This window comes from Macrobrachium nipponense, chromosome 7, assembly GCF_015104395.2.
Source record: "Macrobrachium nipponense isolate FS-2020 chromosome 7, ASM1510439v2, whole genome shotgun sequence".
Classification (NCBI taxonomy): domain Eukaryota; kingdom Metazoa; phylum Arthropoda; class Malacostraca; order Decapoda; family Palaemonidae; genus Macrobrachium; species Macrobrachium nipponense.
In genome coordinates this window covers 28,977,115-29,000,070 of record NC_061109.1, presented here as the reverse complement: position 1 = coordinate 29,000,070, position 22,956 = coordinate 28,977,115, and the positions used below count along the sequence as shown (strand labels likewise).

Here is a 22,956-nt window from a genome sequence, read left to right as displayed (position 1 = left end):
GTATTTGTGAACGAGATGAATTATGTTAAAGAAATAATAGTTTAATAATGCGAGTATTTCAGACCATAATGTCATAGAATTAACAATTCATTCCAAAGCAAGTGAAAATAGAGATAAGCAAGAAATGAAAAAGTGGGAAGGATATGGAAAATACAACTTCTACAGTAAAAATATAAAATGGTCAGAAATTAATGAAGAATTAACAAAGATTGGGATAACATTTTCGTAAGTGATGACATAAGGGTAAATACGGAGATATTATATAAAATATTGGAGATAATAGTGGAAAAAATATATACCGAAGAGAAAAGTAAACATCATTCATGCATACCAAGAGACAGAAGGATCTTGTTCCAGAAAATCAGAAAGTGGAAAAAAGGTCTTGCAAAAGAAAAAAATGCATGGAAAGTTATAGAACTAAAAAGTAAGATATCAAATGGCAGAACAGAAGAATTGTGCAATCAAAAGAAAATGAAAAACGGGACTTGGAAGAAAAACCCTATTAAATATCAAGCAAAACCCCAAACTATTATACTCATATGCGAAGAAGATGAATAAAAGAAGAATAGAAATAGGCCCTCTGAGAATTGAAGGGAGATTAACGAATGAAAAAAAGGAAATTTGCAACATACTGGCAGAACGATATAAGAGAGAATTCACCCCTAGAATAGATAATGAAGATAATGAATATAGAAGTAAGGGTTATGAAACTAGTGAATTGTATTTAGCTGACATAGATATTATGAAGCTGATATTGTGCAGGCTATTAATGAAATTAAAAATGGAGCTGCTGCAGGGCCTGATGGAATTCCTGCTATTTTGTTAAAGAAAGTAGTTCATTCTATCGCAAAGCCACTTGCAATATTATTAAGACAAAGTGTAGATACAGGCAAGATATATGATGAGCACAAATTAGCATATATTACCCCTACTTTCAAAAGTGGATCAAGACTAGAGGCAAGTAATTATAGGCCTGTGAGTCTAACATCACATATTATGAAAGTGTATGAAAGGGTAATAAGAATAAAAAAATTATGAAACATTTAATAAAAAATAATTTGTTTAATAAAGGACAACAGGTGGTTTCGTACCCGGAAAAAGTACACAAACCCAACTGTTAGTCCACCGTGAAAACATATTCAAAAATATGAAAAGCGAAAAAATGAAACAGATGTGGTTTTTCTTTAGACTTTGCAAAAGCTTTTGATAAAGTAGACCATAATATATTGGCGAAGAAAATTAGAAAACACAATATCGTGGATAAAGTAGGAAGATGGTTAAAAGAATTTTTACACAACAGAAAACAGATAGTTATTGCAAACGACGAGAAATCGGATGAAGCCAAGGTAATATCCGGTGTGCCGCAAGGTACGGTGTTAGCTGCAATACTGTTTGTTATTATGATTGAAGACATAGACAATAATGTTAAGGATTCGGACGGTAGTGAGTAGTTTCGCAGATGACACAAGAATAAGTAGAGAAAAATTACTTGTGATGAAGATAGGAACGCTCTACAAAGAGACCTTAAAACAAAGTATATGATTGGGCAGAGGTAAATAGGATGGTATTTTAACTCTGATAAATTTGAATCAATAAATTATGGAGACAGAGAAAGAAAGCTATATGCATATACGGGACCTAATAATAATGAGACCATCACCATACAAATAAGGAAGCAGTTAAAGACCTTGGTGATGATGAATAGGAACATGTTATGCAATGATCAAATAGCAACTCTGTTGGCAAAATGTAAAGCAAAAAGTGGGAATGTTGTTACGGCACTTCTAAACAAGAAAAGCTGAACACATGATTATGCTTTATATAAAACATATGTTCGTAGTCCACTTGAATATTGCAATATGATATGGGTACCCACACTATCAAAAGGATATTGCACAAATAGAGAGTGTACAAAGGTCCTTTACAGCTAGAATAGAAGAAGTTAAGGACCTAGACTACTGGCAATGACTACAATTCTTAAAATTAGATAGTCTAGAAAGGAGAAAGCGAACGCTACATGATAATTCAGGCATGGAAACAGATAGAAGGAATAGCAGATATCATGGAACTAAAAATATCAGAAAGAGCAAGCAGAGGTAGATTAATAGTGCCCAAAACTATACGAGGAAAAATAACGGAAAGAAGCACACAGGACATTAATCCACTACGCACAGCATCGATAATGCAGCGTCTATTCAATGCGTTGCCAGCTCATCTGAGGAATATATCAGGAGTGAGCGTAGATGTGTTTAAGAATAAGCTCGACAAATATCTAAACTGCATCCCAGACCATCCAAGATTGGAAGATGCAAAATATACCGGAAGATGTACTAGCAACTCTCTGTAGACATTAGAGGTGCCCTCACACTGAGGGACCTGGGGCAACCCGAACAAGATGTAAGGTCTGTAAGGTAAGTAAGGTCTCTCTCTCTCTCTCTCTCTCTCTCTCTTTTACCGAGATGAAAGAATTTTTATGGTACTAGTATGTAAGATGTTTATTGATAATTTTAGTTATTTAACCCTTAAACGCCGAAGTGGTAAAAAAAAAATTGTCTCCCGTGCGCCGGAGGTGTTTCAGAGTGAGCGCACAAAAGCGGAAAAAATATATTTTTTTTAAATCACAGCGCGCTTAGTTTTCAAGATTAAGAGTTCATTTTTGGCTCCTTTATTTGTCATAGGCTGAAGTTTAGTATGCAACCATCAGAAACTGAAAAAAATTATCATTATCATATATAAATTTGCAATGCAATATGATTGAAGCGCGCAAAAACGAAATTTTCATATATAATTGGGTATTCAAAGTTTTTTCGTTGTAATGTACACTAAATTGCGATCATTTTGGTATATAACACATTGTAAAACAATAAAAGCAACACAGAGAAAATATTATCACAAAATAATGCATGAATTCGTAACGCGCGGACGTAAACAAATATTTTTTTCAAAAATTCACCATAAATCTAAATATTGTCTTAGAGACTTCCAATTTCTTTCAAAATGAAGACAAATGATTGAATATTACTATACTGTAAAGTATTAGCTTACAATTGCAGTTTTCGACCATATCTGACGAGTTAAAGTTGACCGAATGTCGAATTTTTTTATATATATATTTTTCATATGCAATTATTTCTGAAATAAGAAAAGCTACAACCTTCAAATATTTTTAGTTTTATTCTACATAAAATTGCACACATTTTAATATATAAAACTCTATGAAATGCCTAATATGAAACGGAGCAAATATTCCGAGAATGGGACGTACGCATTTCGGAGATATGTGGCAGAGAATCCGCGCACGGAGGGAAGGAGTTTTTTTTTTTTTAAATTCACCATAAATCTAAATATTGTGCTAGAGACTTCGAATTTGTTTCAAGATGAAGATAAATGACTGAATATTACTAGACTGTAAGAGTTTTAGCTTACAATTGTGTTTTTGCAGACCAGCTTCTTTCGGTAGAGTCAAAGTTGACCAAACGTGGTTTTTTTTCTATTTATCGTGATTTATATGCAAATATTTCAAAAATGAGAAAAGCTACAACCTTCAATTATTTTTCATATATAAAACTTTATGTAACGGCTAATTTAAAAGGGTGCAAACATTACCACAATCGCACGTATGATTTTTTCGGAAGAGTTACCACGCGGACGTAAAGAAAATGTTATTTTTTTCATAAATTCACCATAAATCGAAATATTGTGCTAGAGACTTCCAATTTGTTGCAAAATGAAGGTAAATGATTGAATATTACTAGAATATAAGCGTTTTAGCTTACAATTGCGTTTTTCGACCATTTCGGTAGAGTCAAAGTTGACCGAAGGTTGAAAATTTGTCACTTATCATTTTTTATATGAAAATATTTCAAAATTGATAAAAGCTACAACCATGGGTTGTTTTTAGTTGTATTGTGCATGAAATTGCGCACATTTCCAATCCATATATAACTTTATGTAACGGCTAATTTTAAAATGGTGCAAACATTACCACAATCGCATGTATGATTTTTTTCGGAAGAGTTACCGCGCGGACGTAAGGAAAAAGTTTTTTCATAAATTCACCATAAATCGAAATATTGTGCTAGAGACTTCCAATTAGTTGCAAAATTAAGGTAAATGATTGAATATTACTAAAATATAAGAGTTTTAGCTTACAATTGCGTTTTTCGACCATTTCAGTGAGTCAAATTTGACCGAAGGTTGAAATTTTGGCACTTATCGTTATTTATAAGAAAATATCTCAAAACTGATAAAAGCTACAATAATGAGTATTTTTTTGTTTGTTGTATTCTACATAAAAATTCACAACATTTTTCATATATAATACTCCATGTAACGGCTAATTTAAAATGGTACAAAAATTATGTCAAAGTGACGAAATAATTTCCGAGATGTGTCACATATACTTTTTTAGTGCGGTTACAAAAGAAATTCACGCTTGCCGCGCCTGCGTAATGATTGTAAACAAAAAACAACAACCTTGATCCGTGAACTCCCAGCATCCCCCAAGGCGCGTGATTCAAGAGTTTTCGGCTGGTAGGCCTAAAAGTATTTTTCCGCAAATTTTTAAAAAAACTTTTGTATGTCGACGTAAATACGTACCAGGGGTCAGGCACCCGAGAGACAAAAAATGTCCGACGCGTAAAATACCGTCCAGTCGGCAGTAAAGGGTTAATAATAATAATAATAATAATAATAATAATCAATAATAATAATAATAATAATAATAAAATAAGTAAAACTGTAATTACAAAATTCATAATGGTAGTATTTTAAAGAGATGAAAATTACCTTTCCATTTCACTTGTAAGGATAACTCCTCTCTCTTACTGAGATGAGAGAATTTTTATGGTAAATGCACGTGTTTATTCTATTTTCAAATAATAATAATAATAATAGAAGTAGTAATAATACGATAACTAATTTCAAATGAAAATTCTTCCCTTCGTCTTTTTCTTTTTCTGTATCAATTTCCCTACCTCATAACTCCAGTGACGCTCGGAGCTGGGAAAGTAACAATGCCATACAATGGTCAACGAATTTAATGGTTTTATGTAATCTCTCTCTCTCTCTCTCTCGTCTCTCTCTCTCTCTCTCTCTCCTCTCCTCTCTCTCTCTCTCACTGAGATGAGATCACTTTCATGGACATGTATGTAATAAGTTTATCATTAATATTTTCCAATAATAATACTATTAACTGTAAGTACAAAATTCATATCTGAGTATTTTAAATACAATAATCATTCCATTTCTCACTTTTAAATACTGTAAGGACAACTCTCTCTCTCTCTCTCTCTCTCCACAAGATACTTGTCATACATTTGGTGTTTCTATTTCTTCCTTTTATCTCTCTCGCTCTCAGCAAAAGAATTGATAGAGAGACAAACATAATTGCACAGTCCTCTCTTTCTCTCTTCTCTGGAGAAATATCTGTTTATGGGAGAGGAAAAAAGTTGCCTACAGACGTTCATTTCAATCTATTGAAACCGTAAGGAGTTATTCTCTCTCTCTCTCTCTCTCTCTCATCGTCATCTCTCTCTCTCTTCTCTCTCTCCAATCTTCTCTCTCTCGTCTCTCTCTCTCTCTCTCTCTCTCTCTCTCTCTCTCTCTCTCTCTCTCTCTCTCTCTTCTGCTATTGGCTGTTTATATATTTCTAATGGTAAAATGTTTAAGATGACTTTAACATGATATTAATAATACCAATTCAATGGTATATTTGATGTAGGATAATACTTTAAGTAGACATTTGGTATTTGTGATTTCACATACAATCGCTTCCTTTGTAAAAAGAAAATGGATGTCTCAAATAGTAACAGTATGAAAGAAAACGTGCATGACTGAATACTTGTGGGGGGACTGAATTATTTTCACATACGTAACTAAGCCATGCAGTACGTACATAGTATGTATTTATGTATAACCATAAAATGTAAGATTTACTTTGAAACAGTATTAAAAATTTTTCAAAGATTAATATGAACCATAATAGGATATTTTATGTATATTTGATGAAGGATGGTCTTTTTAGGGATACTTTGGTGTTTGCATGTTCAGGATAGGAGTTTATGAGCACTTTTAGAGGGGGGGTTCCAAACATTCGCGGATTCTAACTATTCGCGGGGGTGTCTGGTACGCATCCCCCGCGAATACGGGGGGACCACTCTATGTATGTATGTATGTATGTATGTATGTATGTATGTATGTATGTATGCATGTATGTATGTGTGTATATATATATATATATATATATATATATATATATATATATATATATATATATATATATATATATATATATATATATATATATATACCTATATATATATATATATATATATATATATATATATATATATATATAGAGTTATATAATTATATATATTTATATATATCTATAAATATATTTTATATCTATCTATCTACCTATCTACCTATCTATATCTATATATATATATATATATATATATATATATATATATATATATATATATATATATATATATATATATATATATATATTATACTACACCAGCCAAAGGTGTTAAAATAATTTCTAAGCTCCAGACATCTGTCCAATAAAAGATGGGCAATCTGCTGTTTGTGCGGCTGATGGAGAAGCAGCTTACAGGATATAACATAATAGAGGCTGTAATCTGTGAGGAGGCATGAGCCATTCATGCGGATTTGGTACAGCAAACCCCAGGCACTTCAGCAACCGAAGGTTCCTTTAAAGCCAGTCGGGGCTGGTTTGAAAATTTCCAAAAAAGGACCAGCATTCACTCGGTTGTTAGGCATGGTAAGGCCGAAGGATACATCCCCAAGCAAGTCTTCACTGTGACGAGATGGGGCTATTTTGGAAGAGGATGCCGAGGAGAACATACATAACAGAAGAGGAGAAAAAGATGCCAGGCCAAAAACCTATGAAAGATAAGTAGAACCTCGCCCTGTGTGCCAATGCGAGTGGCGACTGCAAGATAAAGTTGCTGCTCGTATACCATTCTGAAAACTCCAGAGCCTTTAAATCACACAAGATCATAAAGGAGAAATTGCAGGTTATGTGGAGGGAAAACCCTAAGGCATGGGTCACCAGGCAGTTCTTTGTCGAGTGGGTAAAGTTTGTGTTTGGTCCTTCAGTGAAGAAATATCTACAAAAAAACAATCGGCCCCTGCAACCCCTTCTTGTTCTCGACAATGTTCCTGCTCATCCACCATACATTGAGGAAGAAATACTCAACGAGTATGATTTTATACAGATTTTCTACCTTCCTCTGAACACCACCCCTATCCTGCAGCCAATGGACCAGCGGGTAATATCCAATTTCAAGAAGCTATATACCAAGCACCTGTTCCGCTGTTGGTTGAAGGTAACATAGTACGAACCTCACCCTTCGAGAGTTTTAGAAGGACCATTTTAATATCGTGATAGGCCTCAAAACCATTGATATTGCTTGGCAGTGGGTTACAAGAAACGACCCTGATCTCTGCATGGAAGAAGCTGTGGCCTGAAGTTGTGGCTGAAAGGGACTTTGAAGGTTTCAAACCTGAACCCGAAGAGCCAGTGGAGGAAGAATTGTGTCCATTGGAAAGACAATAGGTCTGGGGGTGGATAAAAGACACATTGACGAGCTTGTTGATGAGCACTCCAAAGAACTGATGACTAAGGAGTTAAAGGAGCTGCAAGAGCAGCGGCATACGAGGGCATTAAGTGAAGTTAGTTCCAAGGTAGAAACAGAGGAAGAGGTCATCAGTACAAAAGAGCTAAAGGAAATTTTGACAATGTGAGAGAAGGTTACAGATTAAGTAGAAAAGAAACATCCTGAAAAAGTTGCAACTTCGAGCAAGTGCTATTTAATGACACTTGCCTAACTCGTATCCAAAACATTCTGAAAGGGACATGAAACAGACCGCCTTGGACAGGTTTATTAATGAAAGGCCTTTAGTTGAAGTGAGAAGTGGTGAAGAAGCAAAGAATGAGTGAAAGCAAGACAGTGATGAAAATTAAGATAAGCAAAGAAAAAAAGTAAAAGAAAAAAAATAAGAAAAAACAACTGTGAAGTAGCAATCAAGTTTAGGGATATGTAATGTACAGTAATGATAGTAAAAAATGAATCTCCTCTATCCACCTCTGCTAGTGTCTTTGTTAACTCAAGTTGTCTCATATCCAAGGTAAGTACACTGTATAAAACCTTATTATATCTTTACATACTGTTTCTATTATGTGTTTTATAAATATTTGTTATTTATGAATGTATTTTCCCTATTTAATAGCATGAAACATAAAAATATGGGGTGGCATTTTGAGGGTTGGAACAGATTAAGAGCATTTAAAGTATTTTCAATGGGGAAAATTGATTTGATGTGTGAGCAAATTGAGGTACGAGCTCAGCCATGAAACAAATTAAACTCATAGGTCAAGGTACCACAGTATTTGTAGCTAAATATTTACATAAATTTACTGAGGATGAAGATGCAGTGATATTTTTGGATTACACATGTCTTTTCTATTATTTCTTTGCAATTTTATTTGCAAAATTAAAATTATAATTGACAAATAATCGTCAAAGATAAGAACTAAAACCAACAGCAACCCCTTGGTATATTTATGAGTAAATTTATAAAAAGACGTCATATGAGACAGAGAGGCAAGTACATGCCATTAGTGAATTTATGGGCTACAGAAGTAATGGCATCTCTTTCCTGCCCGATTCCCCTAAATCAATGGCGCGTAATATTGTTACTCACCATGAGTGACTCTGTTGTCCACCCAAAACCTGTTGTTGCTACTCATGTGAGCATGTCTGTTCACTGAGGGTTAATAATTAGGGAGCAAGATTAGGGCCATATTTAATGTTTAAACTCTAGAAATAAGCATTTATTAGCATTTTTAGAGACTGTAACGAACTTAACACAAAAATTCACCTTGTGCGTGGGGGTCTGGAACCTAACCTCATCCAAATTCAGGGCATGACTGTACTATACATGTATATTATTATTATTTTCCTCCTGAACCACCTAGAGAGCAAAAGAAGGTAGAGCAGAATAAGAGACAGGAATTAATCTAGGCTATCAGGTAGGCTCATGAAGGAAGAGAAGCAACACCAGAAAACAAAAGGAAAAAACTGAGTAGGCTGCTGGAGTGCCCTAATTGTCTACGTAAACTTTCAGCCTCTAACTTCTTCCAATATTTCACCAAATTTACATCCTCTCCTCAACACATAATCTACGTATCAAGAAAACCACACTCAAGGCTGCACAGCTAGTCTAAGATAGCTGCTAACATAAAACTATGCTGTCATCAGCAAAACCTAAAAATACTAATCAGTTTTCACAAACTCTTTCCTATACAGCCTAAAGTTTTCATCTATGCTTGTTTTAGATGGCACTGAGCAAAAATACAAAACAAACACAATACCTTACAGGAGAAATTAGCCAAAAATCATCAAAATATTTGTTAAGTATATCCTAGTTTTACCAGACCACTGAGCTGATTAACAGCTCTCCTAAGGTTGACCTGAAGTATTAGGTATTTTTATGTGGCTAAGAACTAATTGGTTACCTAACAACGGGACCTACAGTTTATTGTGGGATCCGAACCACATTATATAAAGAAATTAATTTCTATCACCAGAAATAAATTTCTCTGATTCCGCGTTGGCACAGCCGAGAATCGAAATTCAGACCACCAGACGGGTAAGCAAGCATGAAAACCACTGGTCCAACGAGGAACATATCATCAAAATATTACTAATGCCAATCGAGACTGTGTTTAACATTATGACATGAAGAAATATGAAAGAACATAAACATTCCAGCACCACCTAGTGGGAAACAAGTGAATACAGAAAGTGCTAGCATGTTAGCCAAGCATATTTTGATTTTTTAAATGCTGATCATACCAAATGGCACGAAGATAAAGCTAACTTAAACAGTAGGTACCATTCATTCCAAATAATTCATAAATATATATGTATCTTATACTACAGCCAACCAAGTTTGTTTTTATTACATTTCTAGCCTACACAAGTTATCTGCAAGTTTATGCATAAGGCCATAAAACTCGAAGAAATATTTCATTTCATTACTAATGAAAAAACCATGAGTAATCCAAATCATCCTCTACAACCAGGATATCACATTACATAGAAAACGTCCAAACACAAAATATGGAAACAAAGTTCCTAATTACATTTTCCCTTCTTCAATTGTTCAATGTGTACTTACTCATGACATTTCACTTGAGCCAAAGACATACGCTGATAAGGATCCTTTACCAGCATGCCTTCCAATAATGATGAGAGAACAGGATCTAACTCTGGAGGTACGACTAGAGGTTTTTCACATATATTTTCAAAGAGTCGATACATGTTCTCACCTTCAAAAGGGTACTTCCCACTTGTTAAGTTAAATCTGGAAAAAGTTGAAAATAAAATTATGTTTGAGTCTACTACAAACAATACAAAACATTTATGTTTATCACATGGGATGTCAGGCAACCAAAGGCAATGTTGACAGAGAACCGAATTAATTTGGATATATAATGCCGTGGTTCAAGCAATAAGATTAATAGACATGTTAACAGCAACAGTAAATCATGACTTAATACATTATCCACACACTTGTTGAAAAATAAATATATACTTTCCTACTTTAGTCAACCGTTCATCACCAGAATTACAGGGCACCTCTGACATGAGCTATGAGATTAAATCATTCCTTACACAAAATACATCATTTACATTACATCCACTAATGTATAACACCTATAAGAGGAATAATGAGATATAAAGTGCATTACATCTACTAATGTAAAACACCTATAACAGGAATAATGAGATATAACAAAAATTGTTGATATTTTATATCTCATTATTCCTTATGAGATATAAAATAAAAACAGAGTAAGGAATAATGAAATCAAATAAAAAACAGAGTATAATGCCACAAATTGAAAAAAGTGTAAACGATCTTTTGCCTTTAAAGCATTTCAAGCTAACTACATGCAATGGCCTGAAAGACCACAAAGTCTTTTTTGCAATAAAATAACAATGTCGGAAATTGTATTTTTCCTAACTATACAAACCTGAGGTCCTTTAACAATAGGAATGGTACTTAGCGGCAACTGAACCGGTCTTAAGCTTCGAACAAGGGAGTTCGATAGTTGACTGCTTGTCCCGCAGTTGGCAGTCAGCTCGACTGCGAGGAGTCACTTTGCTTTAGGCCCAGGAAAATGCAGTGAGGGGTGGCATGAGGTGGGACTATATGTACAGGACCTCAGGTTTGTATAGTTAGGAAAAATACAATTTCCGACAAATTATTATTTGTTCCGGTACATATACAAACCCTCGGTCCTTTAACAATAGGAAGACTCACTTATTGGTGGGTGGAATCTGAGTCTTATGAACAGACTGGTGTTCATCCTACCTTGGTTCCCTCCCTGGTGGGTGGGTGGGTGGTGGTGGTGGTGGTTGCGAAGAAGCACTCCTCTTACGAGGTTCCCGTCATACAGCTACCAGGCTAGGTCCTGCCTCACCTCCTCCGTGAGGGACACGGGGAAGAAAGGCAGGTCTCTTGCCTGTGACCAACACTCCTTTAGTCTCCACTGAAGAGACCGCAGGTGAAGACGTTCGTGAGGAACTAGCTTCTCGAGAGATGAAAGGTGACCGATCACGACCTGCCACTGCTGAGCTGGCTGCTCCTGTCGAGACAGGAACTGTCTTGCTGCCTCCCTGAACCTGCTGATCCGCGAATCTGTGGGGAAGACTCGCCCTGCTACCGTATCGATCAACATGCCCAGGTACTTCATCATCTGCTTGGGCTCGAGATCCGACTTCTCGTAATTCACTACGATCCCCAGATCGCGGCAGAATTCAAGGAGTCGGTCCCTGTCCTGTAGCAACTGCGAACGGGAGTTCACCAGGACTAGCCAATCGTCGAGATACCTCAGAAGACGTATCCCTACCGAGTGGGCCCAAGATGACACCAGCGTGAACACTTGCGTGAACACCTATGGGGCGGTTGAGAGACCGAAACAAAGTGCCCTGAATTGGTACACCGCCCCGTCTAGGATGAAGCGGAGGTACTTCCTGGAGGATTGATGGATGGGTATCTGGAAATATGCGTCCTTCAGATCCACAGAAAGCATGAAGTCGTTCTCCCTGATGGAATCATGCACTGAACGTGCCGTTTCCATCGTGAACAGAGTCTGGAAAACGAATCGGTTCAAGGGAGAGAGATCTATCACCGGGCGCCAGCCCTCCCGAGGACTTCTCCACCAGGAAAAGGCGACTGTAGAAGCCCGGCAACTGATCCCATACGATCTCCAAAGCATGTTTGCTCAGCATGGCTTCTACTTCCTGTCGAAGGGCTACGTCCTTGGTCGAACCAGGGACACACGTCTGAAGATGGACCAGGTTGGAGGTGAGGGGTGGCCCGAGACTCGAAGGGTAGTAAATATCCCTCCTGAAGAACGTTCACTATCCAGGTCTCTGCTCCGTAGCGCTGATATGTTGCCCAATGGCTCGCCAGGCAATCCCCAACTTCCGGCAGCAGGTGAGGGGGAACGCCATCCCTAGCGTTTCCCGCCTCTCTTCGGCTTCTTCTTCCCAGATCCTCTTCGAGAGAAGGACTGGGAGGAGGGCTGGTTACAGTCACTCCTTACCAAAGAAGTCGAAGGCAGAGTCTTTCCTCTGGACTTCGACGAAGTGCTAGCTAAACTCTTTGGCTTAGCCGCAGTCGCTCGAGGTTGCCACCTTCGAGACTGGCTGGTGGACCAGATGGTCACTGTCATCAGTGCGCCGTTGTTCCACTGCAGCGTCCACCATTTCTCTGGGGAAGAGAGAGGAGGAACTCCGCACCGGTCCGTTGCGAAGACCCAATGCCGCCTCTCGCCCAGCCACCCTGGTCACTCGGGTGAGGGCAGCGTCCCTACGCCGAAGAACCAGGTTGGCCCACAGGTTAGCTGTCTGGTAGGCCAGGTAGGAGATGCCCCTACCTCCAGACTGGCACAGTCTCACAAAAACCGGGTCCCCTTCAGGAATGCTGCCATAGTGATAGATTCCAAGGCAAGTGCCTCCTGCTGCAAGAACCAGAAGTTCTCCAACAGGAGCTGCTGCAGGGACACCCCCAGTGCACCTCTCGCAATTACTCCTAATCGCCTCGCTCTTCCTGGTGTAACCTGAGGAAGTTGAAGGGATAGGAGAGGAAGATCTGACGCTCCCCCCACACCCACCGGCAGAACCAGTGTGCTGAGGGGGCTGCAGGCAATCACTAGTCGAGCGGCTCTCCCTGGGAGAGCGGCTGGACTGAGAACAGCGGCAATGCTCCCTAGCTTCAGAAGAGCTGCTGCTAGTCCCCCTCTCCGCCCGGTCCCGGTGGGAGCGGCGGTCAGGGGACCGGCAGAGTCCGCTGTCACGGTGGGAGGGAGGCCTGTCCTCACGGCGTGCCACATCGCTTGGACCGGCCAAGGCTGGTTCAGGCGACCGAGGGGACCGCTTCCTTGCCTTTGCCCGCGGACGGTCTGGGACCGTCGCGTCAACCCTGGGTACCTGCGGCTCGCTGCGAGAGCGATCGCTAGCCTGGCGGGAGTCACATGGATGACTCCCACCAGTCTTCCGCTCCGTGCCTGGATCCTGGCGCCAAGCAGACTCGGTTGCCTGGGTCTTGGGTGCATGGTCACCAGTGGGCGACCGTATACTCGGTACCTCTCACGAACGAGAGGCCGAGACGGTACCTGGCGCCTGGCGAGGAGGTACCGGTGTTAGCCGGTGCTCCTCCAGTCCGCGTCTTCTTCTTCCTTGCGGAAGGAGAGACAGGCCCTGTTCCCGCAGGAACAGGAGGACCAACGGAAGCCCCAACCTTCCCACCGGAGTGGGAAGGACTCTTAGAAGTCTCAGAGCGAGCCTTCTTAGGGGAGGAGGAGGCAACCTTCTTCTTCTTAGGCTGTGGGGCCTTAGAAGTCGAAGGGGAAGCAGCAACAGACAATGATGAAGAAGACGAAGACGATGACGACACCTTCCTCCTCTTCTTCTTCTTCTTCGTCAGCTTCTTCAGGACCACCGTCAGGTCTTCCATCCAGGACGGAGCCGGGGCAGTTGCCAAAGCAACAGGGCCCGACTGCACCTGTCCGGAAGGACCTGGGGTGGGAACAGCAACATCACGAGCAGGAACGACGGCGGCAGGAACCAGTACTGGTACTGGAGCGGCAGCGTGGACAGGAACAGGAGGCGGGGCAGGAACCGGCGGCATCCTATGCACAGGTGGCAGGTCCAGCGGAGAGCTCTTACGACACCGGAAGTCAGGGGCTGAGGCGAGAGCGGCAAAACCAGGTGGCAGCATCACAGCGGGCATCCTTGCCTCCGTCAGCGGCATCTGCACAGCGGCTGTCGGGGTCACCGTGGCTACGTGCTGTGTGTACACCAGGTGCGGCGGCGCAGTGTAGCCAGGTGTGGATACCGTCGTTGTAGTGGTGGTGGTCGAGCCATGGGTGACCGGCGTAGACCCCCTCGCCAGGTGACTCAGCAGCCCCTAAATCGTCGGTGTCCCCTGGAGCCCCAGCGAATACCAGGCCCTGCCGAGATCGTCACCCGTGGCAAGTAAACCTGAAGAAGGGAACAGAGTTGGGTTAGTAAGGGGGGGGAGGTTACCCCTCGCCCGGGGGGGACAGATCCCACCCCAAGCAAAAGACCCCGAATACAGCTGAATGTCGGGGTACCTCGCCCGCCACTCTACGCTCGACTGATCGAGCGAAGAGAAGGAACGAGATACCTCCCCCGAAGGGGAAGGAGCCATACGAGGGAGCTGAGATGGAGGGAGAAAAGAGGAAGAAGTGTCCGTGACCAGGGAAGCAACCGGAGAATCCTCCGACGACTCCCTGGCTGGGGGTCTCTCCGGCTCTCAGGATTCCATAGCGAAGTCAACACTGTATGAATAACACAAAAAAACACACGTACTTACGTATCCTTTTGCACAATCACACAGTAATAGGAAAAGCCAAAAGAAAATCTTCACGCAGTGAAGCACACAAAGCATACGACAATAGCAGGCAGAGAGGCGAACAACACGTCTGTCTCCGTCGGCGGCTGAAAGCAAAGTGACTCCTCTCCTCGCAGTCGAGCTGACCGCCAACTGCGGGACAAGCAGTTAACTACCGAACTCCCTTGTTCGAAGCTTACGACCGGTTCAGCTGCCGCTAAGTACCATTCCTATTGTTAAAGGACCAAGGGTTTGTATACGTACTGGAACAACTGGACACTGAAAGTATGGTTTGCAAGATCTTTTGCCTTTATTCTACAGCATTTTCAAGAAAACTACATGCATGGACGACCAAGTCATCCTTGTAATTTTTTTGTTCCACCATATGCATTTTGCTTGAAAATTACTTGGAGCAAAGACACGAGATCTTGCATTCCACTGGTTTAATTTCCTTTACACCATACACTTTTTTAAATTACACCCCTATATGTATGTACTTGGCAATCTCCATAAATTTGTTTACAACCTAAAAATTATTGTTATGAAATCCAATACTTGTTTGACAAAAGTCTTTGCTTGTGATCATAGGTCAGCAAAGGCCAACTGTCATATTATAAGTGCTGTAAATGGCAGAAGTACACAGAGCTCATATTGTTGGGTGACTAACTACCTTCAGTTTTATACTTAAAAAATTTATCAAACAAAAACCATAATGAATTTTACAAAGCTCAGTAGTAATAATAATAATAATAAATCTTATTTTCAGCTCAAGACCCTATACAAGGAATATACAAAGAATAGACATCAACATACACAATCTAGATACATAAGATAACATGATAAAAAATTATTAATCGGCAATATCCACACTTGCTGAAGTAGTATAAAAGATGGTAATCAAAATAATGGTAATAACAGTAATAATATTGAGAAGTTAAAAAAAAAAAACTTGAAAATTATAACATTTAGTGAATAGATTGCATATCATTAAATTCCAGCTAGGAACCTTAGGTGGTTACAGTAGTCAGGCCCAGAAGTCTAAGTACAAAAATTGAATGTATACAGCAAAACTATACTGATAATAATCACAGTAATAATGAAAAAGTAAAATACCAGTAATAACAATAATCGTAGCAATTATAATAATAATGACTGATTCTGCAATTCCACTTCGCAATTTAGGAAACAAATTTTCCCATCTTACCCACAATTTAGATCATCATCTTGCCTTACGGCTTAGGATGCTTTGTATGAGCGAACTGCTACTGTTTCACAGTTGGGTGATCAGACTGGACATTGTTTGCCTTACAATGATTTTTAAATTGTCCAGGTGGTTTTCTGTGAACATGTGTGGCAGAGTGGTAGCGAGGAGTGTTTGTGAGCCATCTCAATCTTGGAGGAATAATGGGAGGAGACGCCTTGCTGCGGGATAAGTGAAGCCACTCAGGTCGCTGGCCGCCATATTGGGGCTGGCAACTGAATCCCTGGATCGACCATAGGTGCGCGACCTTGCGATGACTAAGGTGTCATACTTTTTATTTTTGATTCGCTATGTTATTTTAACTCGTTCTATTAGTTTTCTTGTGCGCGTACTCTTCTGCTTACGGTACACATAATTTCGTACTCCATTTTATCCGCAGACAGTTAACACGTTTACTGAAACTATAATGCCTTGATGAAAAAAATAAGTGAATTTGAGGGAAGTGAAGCTACTGTTGAATTCATTATGGTATTCAACACCTTATTTGACATATCAAATTCTCGAAATCTAATACCAAAGGATTTAAGAGACCAATTCAAAAGAATAATGCAAGTGATATTAAAGATTTTCTAATAAAAGCAGAAACATATATCAGATCTTTGAGACTTCAGGATGTTAAGACATCTTAAAATAAGATCGAAAAACTGGTTTCATTGGGTTTCTCTATTGCATACGAAGTCTTCAGATTCTGTACGAAACCTGTATTGCATCAGATGGTGGGCCTTTACAATTTTTGATGACCTACAAATTCAGTCAGGATCATATTGAACTGTTCTTTGGTCAAGTAAGAAGTATGGGAGGCCATAATGGTAATCCAACAGCGAGACAATTCTCTGCTGCTTACAAAAGGCTACTTGTACATAATGACTTAATGGATATCATTCATGGTAACTGCTTGCCATTAGAGTCGGTGCCCATATTAACTGCTTCAAGCAGCATAAAAGGCCAGGTTGCAGTAAGGAATATAAATGCTTCTGTTTCAAGACATCGAATTTTAGAAATTCAAGAAACATATTCGGATGACAAGGAAGATGATTATGATTATATTCCAAACCATTACCACTTGTCAAAATGTTCAAATAAAATAGTAGCTTATATTGCAGGCTTTGTTGTTTTTAAGTTAAAATATGAGGGAAATGTCCTGCCAACAAACACTGGGTGGAATTAACTTCCATAAATTAGTTAATTCAGTATTGGCAGCTTACAGAGGCAAAACAATATTTTCAGAGTTCGGTTATCACATGTATGATACTCAACCATTGGACAATCACTTGCACTTATTGATTAAAACAATAACTGAAAAATATTTGCAAGTGAGATATAATTATGCTGGTAAGCGGATTACTGCTAAACTTCAATCACAGGTCTCAGGAAAGAGCCGCCAGATATATACTAAGTTAATTCATTTTAGCGGTCAATAATTCCTAATAGTAGGCGATAGCAAACAGTAAGGACTAAGGAAAGCAGACATAAAGAGAATAGCTTTAAATTTGTGCCAGTAATAGGTTATATGTATATAAGATTATGAAAAATTGTATTGTATATACGAGTAATAAAGTAAGGTATTCTGTATGATGAAATAATTAACTATGTTCTTTAAAAGAATGATAAAATGTCTAACACTTTTCGCCTCCATTTATGCCATGAAAAGACGCATTATGAAAATAAAAGATGGGAAAAGTAACTGAAGCGTTTCTATTAATCCTTATGGTGTGGTCTCTCTTTTGCCAGTCCTGGGCGTGGCTGCCACGCGGTAAACTGGCTTCACTTTACTGAACGGTCTGACCCATGTGGGGCGTCTCCTCCCATTATTCCTCCAAGATCTCAATATGTTATTGTGAACGACAGTGATACGTCTCATGGTCTCTCGGGTGTAGTTCATCCACAGGGAGCACCCATAGTAGATACTGCAGCAATACGATTGGAAGAGCAGCAGTTTCAAGTCTCGGTGACAGAAGGCAAACCTCCTTGCAATCATGTTGCCAGTTGTGTATAGTTTATGATGCCTCTGTTCTATGTCTGCCATATCTTTTAGGCTGTCTGTGATAATGTGATCCAAATACATAAATTCGTGCACGAATTCCAGCCAATGATTTCCAAGGAAAATTTGTGGTTCTGCAATATGCTTAAGCGATCTCAGGAGCAGCAACATGTACTGGGTCTTGGTTTCGTTGTAAAGGATATCAAATTCCTCTGCATATTTGCGGAAAGTGTCAATGAGTCATGGAGACCTTGCACTGATGGGGAAATCAGAACAATATCATCAGCATAACAGAGGTTTAGTTTTGTTGACAGTGCATCCGATTGGGAGTGAATACAGTTTGACAATCAGGACGTGTGTACGTATTAATTTGGTATGCCCCCTTGCTGAAGCCCGCTTAGGGAGCCAAAGGTGCACAACAATACGTTAACCCAATTGACACAGAATTGCTGTGTGGAGAACCAGCAATAAAAGATGCCAATTAAATATGGAAGAGCTTCAGGAAGTTTACTCTGTCAAATGCTTTTCTCACATATACAAAACACAGGAAAACAGGAGTGGCTGATGATGAGTAACAGTTCAGCAATTCTTTCAGTATATAGATGCAGGTGTCAGTTTAATGGTTTGCTATAAGTCCGAACTGGTTGTCAGTGGTATGTAGAAAGGGGAGAAGTCTCACTAGCATGGGTTTTATCCTGGGGTATGCATTATCCAAGGTGGTACACCAAGGGTCTGTCAGGGAGTGCGCACTCCCTACAGGTTGTTAGGGTTAGGGGCCTGGCCACCCACTTACTGACAGGCAGGACACCTCTACTTTAGTTCAGATGGTAAGCTTATAGGAGTGGATTGACTTACCTCACTACAATATGTAACAGATACTATCCTGATGTGTCTGAAGGAAACTTAAAACTAATTAGAGACCCCTTCCATACAGATGTTGCTTTTGTTAAACCTTAAACACCGAGCAGGTATTTCTGAAAGTGTCTCCCGTATGCTGGTGGCGTTCGGGAGTGAGCATCGAAGCGGAAAAAAAGTTTTGTTCAAAAAATCACAACACGCTTAGTTTTCAAGATTAAGAGTTCATTTTTGGCTCCTTTTTTTGTCATTGCCTGAAGTTTATTATGCAACCATCAGAAATGAAGAAAAATATTATCATATATAAATATTGGAATATATGACAGCATGAAAAAAATTTCATATATAATTGTATAAAAATTGCGCTGTGAACAAAATGGTTAAAGCTAATGAGTTACCGTATATACTCGAGTAACGTGCGATCTCGCATATCATGCGACCCCAAAATTTTCACCAATAAACAGTGGTTTTGTCATGTATCTCATGTATCATGCGAGTTCCTTTTCCGAGGTCAGTTCATAAGGTTGGTGGTTTAGCGTGCTAATGGCCGAGTCGTTCAGATGTGTGCTGCTTGCTGCTAGTGAAGTTACGGTAATTTTCTTACTAATCTCGAGAATTGAATAGAAGATCTCAAGATTAAAAAAGAATACCAAGATAATAAAATAATTGTAAAAATAACACGCCTTGGAGTCCTAAATCATTCTCTCTCTCTCTCTCTCTCTCTCTCTCTCTCTCAGAAATAAATGCTGTAATTTGAGTCTTTCACCAACGGGTATCAGTAAATGTGTAGACATTGTGTGCGTGTTTTAAAAAAGTGTAGTACACACACATTCCGATGTTTCGGTTTTTGGAATTTTTCAATTTCGAAAATGTGAGGTCAGATGCATAATCAAACAAACATCACTACTGCAGAAAAAAAAATTTCCCTTTATGTTTTTCATTATTGTTATTTATTAATTACTGTTTATTTAACTAAATATTAATAAAATACTGTTACATGAATGTGAAATAATTAAGATCACCTATAATAAAATAGTGGGACAATTAATATCATATGTTCACTAATAGCTATTATTTTCAAAACAAACATTCCGTAAAACACAAAAAATATATGTACATAACAATCAAAATCTAATGTTTTGCAGTTTAACTTGTGAATTTCAACAATAAGTATGACTAAATAATATATTTCACCATATCGATCTTGCAGTTGAAGAGTCGTAAAATTTTGAGGATGGTCCGGGAAAAGGATTTGTACTTTGTGATTACGTATCGCTACAACACCATGCGGTATTTTCATACCACTATATTGATGACGCATCGCTACGACACTGGTATTTTTCATACCACTATACATTAAAGTTAAAATGATCATATTATATTATTGTTTTCACGAACAAAATAATTATATAAAGAAAATTATCGAGTAATTTTTGCCGTCAGCAGTCAGAAAATCACGAACATGGTAACGTTCAAACCTAGTGTCATCCACGGCATATGTCTATAAATAGAACAAAAGCAGAGGGCAGTCATTGGATAAACAGATCTCCATGGCTACAACCAGCCATCAGGTGTTAGTTATATACTACTCTGTGAATTTCTTAGAATGAACGTTTACAAGTAACACACGGGAAGCTAACGATGATGTGTGTGCGTTGCATACAGTACGTAGTTTTTGTTTTTACTAGTGTATTTTACTGATTACATGAATGCTCTCTCTCTCTCTCTCTCTCTCTCTCTCTCTCTCTCTCTCTCTTCTCTCTCTCTCTCTCAGGAAAGATACCGTCAATTCAATTTATCAGTATCTTCCTGATAGACAGAGTAAATATTTAGGACTCCAAAGCTTGGCATATGTCAATTATTTTATTATCTTAGGATTTTTGGTTAATCTTGGGATTTTTCCATGGTCAACTCTTGGGATTAGAAAGAAAAATGCGATTATTTTGAGTAGCACACACCCAAATGAATCGGGTAAGCCTAGCACGCCAAACAATAGTATTTACAAAATGAGCGGAGCTCTCTGGCTGGGCTGTTTTTGGTCCACCCACGTGTTTGATCGCATATCTGCCAAATTTATAACAACAACAGAGATAAAACCATTTCTCCCATTACAGATATCAAATATTATCTTTTCCGTTGCGCAGAATTCTAAATAAATTACGTAGGTTCACGATTGATAAAGTTTTTTTATGCAATAACAAGAAACGGAGTCAGATATTCTATCAACAGGGCATCTCATTTTGGAGCTGTTGCGAATATTTCAACCAGTTCCACGTACGTTTAAATCCATACTGACTGTACAGTCTGGAGGCATTTCTCCCTTCTACACATATCTTGATTTACTTAATACGCAGGTATAGAATAAAATTGGTGAGCAAGGAAATATGAAATAAAGCATAACAGTAAGTTTGACGAGTGAGAAAATAAACAATCGTATACAGACAGACTCTCTCTCTCTCTCTCTCTCTCTCTCCTCTCTCTCTCTCTTCTCTCTCTCCTTCTCATCTCTCCTCTCTCTCCTCTCTCGCTCTCTCTCTCCTCTCTCCTCTCTCTCTCTGAGAAAATAATAGATAGGAAACAATGATGAATATTGCTTGAATGCGATATGGCCAAAGTTTTTGGCCTGACTGAAGAGTGGAGTGACTTTGACACCGACTTACAAGTTATTCCTGGTCATATCACAGCCATAGATAGACATCAACTTCACAGCCGAGAAAGGGCAATCGTATACGAAATAAATAAGTATGGAAAATGCGAAATGCGGGCCTATGTTGTCCCATAAAAAAAGCTCTCGCTCGGACAGCTGTAAGATTTAGGAGAGAGAGAGAGAGAGAGAGAGAGGCCGAATAGGAAGGAGATTAAAGTACCTGGGAAGGAAAAACCCTTATAATCTTATAATTATAGCCTCGGGGTTTGTCTCAAGGACATTCAAAGGTCTGTCACACACGGGCAGTTGTTGTTTTTGTAAAATTTTTGTAAAAGCCACGCCAGAGAGCTCGCCACGGTGACAAGACTTATACCTTCCATATGAATTGACGATGTCCTCTACGAAGATGCAGGAGATGAGGATGAAATGATAAAAGGATCAAAGAATCTGGAAGATGACGAATATGATGACTGCCTTGATGGCAAAGAATTCAGAGCAGTATTTGATGATACGGACACGGAGAGCGACTTTGGAGGATTTTAGTTTATTAATTTTATGCCATTTTTTTTTTTACTTTAATAAATTTTCACTTACCTGCGTATCCTAAAAGGAGTTCAAGTAACAAATGTTTCTTTTACTGAGTAAAACAAAAAGTAAAAAATCCTTCGGTGTTGTGCCTTAACTGATTTGGAAATTATAGATGGTTAGTCTAGAACAGTTAAACATGTTGTATACCCCAAAATAAAGCAAATGGCGCACGATCGCTCTTTTGGTATTTTAAAATACAATAGTAATATGAGAATGCATACGATATTATTGGATATAGTGAAGTACAAGTAAAACAACTTTTTAAAAGATCTACTGTTTTCCTCCGGTAGTAACTATCGCGATCTGCCGATTTGGGAAAGCATAGATGGTACGCTAATTTTATACCGCGTGTATGATGCGACCCCTTTAAAATTAGCTTCAAAATTAGGTTTCAAAAGTCGCATAATATGCGAGTATATACGGTAATTATTTTTTCGTTGTACAGTAGGGCCTCGATAATCGCGGGGGATAGGGCCCAGAACCCCCCGTGATAAGTAAATACCCGTGTTGATTCCCTGGTACCCCCCTAAAATTGCTTTAAACTGCCTACTTTAATAATTAACCCACCAAAGACCACTATTTCAGTGTTTATAACTGCCTACTTCAGTTCAAGCACCAAATATGTCTTCAACTATCACCTTAAACTAAATTCAAGAC

General features: G+C 39.0%; 1 pseudogene across 1 annotated transcript in view; it reads right to left on the bottom strand.

Annotated features, from left to right (window-relative positions):
- The window catches only part of LOC135217146 (serine/threonine-protein kinase stk11-like), a 154,517-nt pseudogene that overhangs the window by 23,020 nt on the left and 108,541 nt on the right, over positions 1 to 22,956 (bottom strand). The window contains exon 6 of the transcript XR_010315061.1: positions 10,219 to 10,404. The product of XR_010315061.1 is annotated as a serine/threonine-protein kinase stk11-like (transcript). The remainder of the gene's footprint in view (positions 1 to 10,218; positions 10,405 to 22,956) is intronic.